Raw genomic sequence first — 6,050 nt, 5'->3', positions numbered from 1 at the left:
CTATGGGAGGTGCAGAAGGGATGGAACATCATTGTACGATCTCCTAGGGAAATGGCGGTCCTGCTAGGGACGTACGCCTGATAGTGGATCATGGAATCAATCATGACCGGATACTTTTTACTCTCCCTTGTGCAGCGATACGATTTTGATATTGTAACATGGTTTTGAGACTTCCTAACTGGCACAATGTGCAAATTTGTTCATTTATCTATACGGTAGTAACAGGTGTGGTGTTTTCCAGAGTTTACCTTTGTCAATATATTAAATCTACATATAAAATGCTTGTTGGTTAGCAATTAGATTACTTTACTTGTTTACACAGTGCTATATTTATATAGTTATTAAATTGTACAAATATATTCTCAAAATTAACCAAATGATATAAATATTTTATAATCCTGTATATATATTAACCAAATTGTACAAATATTATATAAACATGTGTAAAATGAATCAGGTGAAATCGCTGTCATGAAATAATACATATTAATCGACAATCAGAACTGGTTTTGTCTTAAGTGTTAATTTTCAGAAGAAACACATTTTTTTTTTTTTTTAATCTACAGAAAAGCAATTTTATTGTTTTCATTCTAAATAGTTGGTTTCACATCAATCCTAATACATCTGTGTTCTACAGAGTTAGAGACGAAATGGCGAACTAAGGCTCGACATATGAAGTAGATGTATTTTACAGTGAAATCCATATAATTGATATATTGCTGAAATAATAAAATATGCATTACATCTGCATTTTATGGATCGATTCATCTGGTCAATTTATTCACGTGTTTATGTTAAACATTTATATACAAGGCAGTGTGGAAGCTATCAACCAACTTGGAGAGGAATATTTGCATTGTTTTTGTTTTAATATTACCTGTAGTGAAGAATCTGCCTTGGCTAAGGCAACATAGATGCATAATTTGATCAGCTGAGTCAGGCAGTCAAATGGCATTTACAAAATAGCTCCAATAGGTAACACAATACATTGAAGCTGATTATGATGATAAATATAAAGGGTACTTATTGGAAACTACAGGGTCGAATTTGACATAGACTTTGTATATCGGTATTTCGTTGTTTGTTTTCGGATTTTGTTTTGTGGGGGAGGGATTTGGGTTTTGGGGTTTTTTTCTTTAATTTCTAAGTTTTTGGGGGGTGTTTTCTTTTCTTTTTTAGGGTTATTATTATTATTATTTTGCTTTTATGTTTTGCTGGTGTTTCTTTCTTTGTTTTTCTTTTTGTCTCTTTTTTTTTTTTGGTGGTGATGCTAATGTGATACTCAGCTTGTTTTAGAACTGTTTATTGTTTTTGGAAAAATCAAGAAGCAATTTGTAAAATAATTTAATTTTTGTTTTAAACTGTTTTAATCAACAATTATTCCAATGAATTTACGACATGATGCCCTTTCTCCATTGAGTTTTATCCTGTGTACGTGTTGGGAGTGGTTGTCCTACGGGCGGTGCAGAAGGGATGGCACGTTATTCTACGGATCTCCTAGGGGAGTGGCGGTCCTCCTAGGGACGAACACCTGATAGGGGATCATGGAAGCAATCACGACCTTGTCTAATATCCTTTTGACTCTCCCTTGTGCAGAGATATGATTTTGATATTGTAATACGGTTTTGAGATTCTTAACAGGCGCAATTGGCAATTTAGTTCATTTATCTATATGGTAGTTACAGGTGTGGTGTTTTCCAGATATTACTTTTGTCAGTATATTATATCTACATATAAAATGCTTGTTTAACAATTATATTATTTTACTTTTTTTATACAGTGCTATATTTATATAGTTATTAAAATGTACAAATATATTCTCAAAATATCTCTCTTTTTTTTTATTCTTTTTTTTTATTTTTTATTTTTTATTTATTCTTTTTTTTTTGGAGGGTTGGGGGGGAGTAGTGTCTTTTGTTGTTGTTTTCATCCTCCTTTTGTGTGTGTGTGTGTGTGGGGGGGGGGGGAGTTGTTGTTACTGTGTTTAGTTTCTTTTTTTCTTTTCTTTTTTTTGTTGATTTGGTTTTTATCGGGGGGGGGGGGGGTTCGCGTTGGGGTTTTTTTTTTTTGGCTTGCTTTTTATTTATGTTTCATTCTTCTTTGTTTTAAATTATATTTGTTGGAATGCTAATATAATATTCAGCTTGTCCTAGAACTGTTTTGTGATTCTGAGTAAATAAAAAATAACAAAGCATTTAAAAAAACAAAAACAAATTAAAATAAAATACCGAAAAAAACCCCCACCTAAATGTTTTAATCAACAAGTATTCCAATGAATATGCGACATGGTGTATTTTCACAAAATGTCGCAATATGCTGTTGTTTATTTATCTATATGGTACTTATGATGCTTTCCAGATATTATTTTAGTTGCCTTAGTATATGTCTTATTCTTGATATCTGCATATGAAGTGCTAATTTGTTAACAATTATATTTCATTACTTTTTGCAGAGTGCTATGTTTATGTAGTTAATAAAATTTACAAATGTATTCCCAAAATATATTGTTGTTGTTTTGTTTGTTTGTTGTTGGGGATTTGGGGTTCCTTTTGTTGTTGCTGGCGGGTTGTTGTTTTGTTTATTTATGTGGGGGTTTAAACTATGGTAAAATGCAAGAAAAGTGTGATGATCATCATCAATATAAAAATTCAACAATTAAATAAAAACACAGTGTAAAGGACTGTGTAAAAGTACAAATATCACAGATAGATATAATTAAAATTTAGAATAAAATTCAGTATCTCGTAAAAACTGCAATAAAAGTTCTGGATGGAATCGAAATGATTCCATCACATTTCTTTGTCCAAATATATCTTTTCGAGTTTCTGACAACTGCTTACACTCCACCAAAATGTGTCGCACAGTCAGAAGACACTGGCAGTGCTCACACTGAGGTGGAGGATCTTTCTTCAAGATAAATGAATGGGTTAAGTAAGTGTGACCGATGCGGGCACGACACAAGACTATTTCATCCTTCCTGCACCGTCTATAGGAGGACTGCCACTCTCCCAAGACTGGCTTGATAGCATGAAGCTTGTTCGCAACCTCACCGTCCCAATCACGTTGCCAAATCGAAAAGATAAATTTGTTAATACCATATTTAAAATCAGTATACGGTACACCAACCCTGGCATGAGGCAAATCCAAAGCAGACTTGGCAGCTAAATCTGCCTTTTCATTACCCCTGATGCCAACATGGCTGGGTACCCAACAAAATACAATGTCTTTATTACCAATAGATAAAAAGACACACTTTCGTATCACCATCCTAATTAAGGGATGGTCCAGCTTCATATTACGTAAAGCTTGGAGACAAGAAAGTGAGTCAGTAAAAATAATAAATTTGGATGCACTAGAATCCTTTATTTCTTCTAAGGCTTTAATGACTGCCCAAACTTCAGCACTAAAGATCGATGCTGAGTCAGGTAGTCGCATGGAAAGTATTGTGTCTGATGGAAAAACTGTAGCACAAGCCACAGAATTCCCATCCCGTGATCCATCTGTATACACAGGAATGTAATCACGGTACTTGTCCTGAATTTCCATGAACAATTGTTTATAAACTACAGCATCTGTACGATCTTTCTTCAGATGCGCCAGATGAAACACAATTTTAGGTGGTGTAATACACCATGGTGGTAAAACAAAATATGAAGGAGTTTCCAAAGTGTCAGTTAAATCAATGTTGGAAAGCGACAAAAAACGCTTAATGCGAAGACCAAATGTACGAATAGCATTTAGCCTTGCATCAAACAACTTCATATATTTGTTGTCAAACACAGCATCATGAGCTGGATGTGTTGGTAAAGATTTAATCTTGGCAGCATACTGCAGAGAAAGCTTTGCACGTCTAGCACCCAAACAGGGTTCATGTGCATCAACGTACAAGCTCTCTACAGGTGATGTTCTAAACGCACCAAGACAAAGCCTAAGTCCCTGATTGTGTATAGGATCTAGCATCTGCAAGTAAGACTTGCGTGCCGACCCATACACAATGCATCCATAATCAAGTTTAGACCTCACAAGAGATCTATACAGACGGAGCATAACCTTGCGGTCTGCTCCCCATTCCGTATTACCAATAACTTTTAAAATATTGAGAGCTTTTAAGCCCTTCTTTTTAACATATTTAAGATGGGGCACAAAAGATAGCTTCCTGTCAAATATAACCCCCAGAAATTTAGTCTCCTCCACAACTGGAATTGGATTTTTGTCCAAAAACAACTGTGGATCTAAGTGAAGACCTCTTTTCTGGCAGATATGCATACAAACCGTTTTTGCCTTTGAGAATCTAAAGCCATTGTCAGTTGCCCATTGATGAAGTTTATTCAAACAAAGCTGCAACTTACGTTCAATGATACTCATATTGGACGATCTATAGGAAATCTGAAAATCATCGACATATAACGAGCAATCGACACCAGGTGTTAAACACTGGGTGATGCTGTTAATTTTCACAGAAAATAGAGTTACAGACAGGATACTACCTTGAGGCACACCCATCTCCTGTGGGTGAATGTCGGACAAAGTCGACCCCACCCGGACTTTAAAAGATCTATCTCTTAAAAACTGAGATATAAAAACTGGAAGTCGACCTCTTAAGCCCATGCCATGGAGGTCGTTTAAAATCCCATACTTCCACGTGGTGTCGTAAGCTTTCTCCAAATCAAAAAACACTGAAACCAAGTGCTGATTATGGATGAAAGCTTCCCTACAAAACGTTTCAAATCTAACAAGATGATCAACCGTGCTACGTCTAGATCTGAACCCACATTGCACGTTAGTGAGCAATTTGTGAGATTCAAGATACCAGACAAGTCTACGATTGATCATGCGTTCCATGGTTTTACAAATGCAACTTGTCAAAGCGATAGGGCGATAACTAGTAGGATTGGTTGGATCCTTACCAGGCTTGGGAATAGGAATGATAATAGCTTTCCTCCAATCAGAAGGAAAGTCACCAGAAATCCAAATGTTATTAAAAACATTCAAAAGAACCATCAAAGATGATTCAGGTAAATGTTTTAATAACTGATAATGAATTTCATCTGGACCTACTGAAGTATCACGGGCTCTACGAAGAGCATCCTGCAATTCCTCCATAGAGAAACGCATGTTGTACACTTCAGCATTTTCAGATGAAAAATTAATGGACTGCTTTTCAGCTTTAGTTCTGACAGATGTAAAAGCATCTGTACTGAAAGCAGAAGATGAGTTATGAGAAAAGTTGTCTGCCAATGCATTAGCAATGTCACGATGAGACGTGACATCCGTATCATTGACAGACAAATGATGAACTGTATTACTGGATTCTTTACCTTTGATTTTACGGATCCTATTCCATACAGATTTTACTGATGTTTGTGAATTTAACTTGGAGACAAAAGTTCTCCAAGATGTTTTCTTACTCTGTCTAATCTCTCTGCGAGCCTTAGCCCTAGCAATACGAAATGCATCCAGGTTGTCTGATGTAGGTTCACGTTTGAACCGCTCAAGCAACCTGTTTCGCTGTTTGAATGCATTTTTGCACGTATCATTAAACCATGGTTTACTGAAACGCTTTGGTACTGCCGAAGTCTTAGGAATAGTTTCATCTGCAATGTCCTTCAAGATGGAAGTGAACAAAGACATGGGATCATCAGCATCAGTAATGGCAAATTGTTGCAGACGAGTGCTGCACAGATGCTGAAACTGACCCCAATTTGCCTTCGCCAACTTCCACCTTTGAACCCTTTCAAGTGATGGTGGTCCATCATTCTCCAAAATAATGGGAAAGTGGTCACTACCACAAGGGTCTGAACCAACTTTCCAGGAGAAATCAAGAAAAAGTGATGGACTACAAAGAGTTAAATCTATGGAAGTGAAAGATCCACTTGCAGAATGAAAATATGTACGACTTTTATCATTAAATAAAAGTAAGTCGTTTTTGAGAATTAAGTCTTCCAATTGTTTACCTCTAATATTGATATCCTCGCATCCCCACAAAGTGTGGTGACCATTAAAATCTCCCATAATAATAAAGGGAGTAGGAAGCTGGTTAATGAGATCTT

Source organism: Gigantopelta aegis, chromosome 1 (genome assembly GCF_016097555.1).
Source record: "Gigantopelta aegis isolate Gae_Host chromosome 1, Gae_host_genome, whole genome shotgun sequence".
Lineage (NCBI taxonomy): Eukaryota > Metazoa > Mollusca > Gastropoda > Neomphalida > Peltospiridae > Gigantopelta > Gigantopelta aegis.
The sequence above is the reverse complement of the archived record's forward strand: the minus strand, read 5'-3'. Positions refer to the sequence as shown.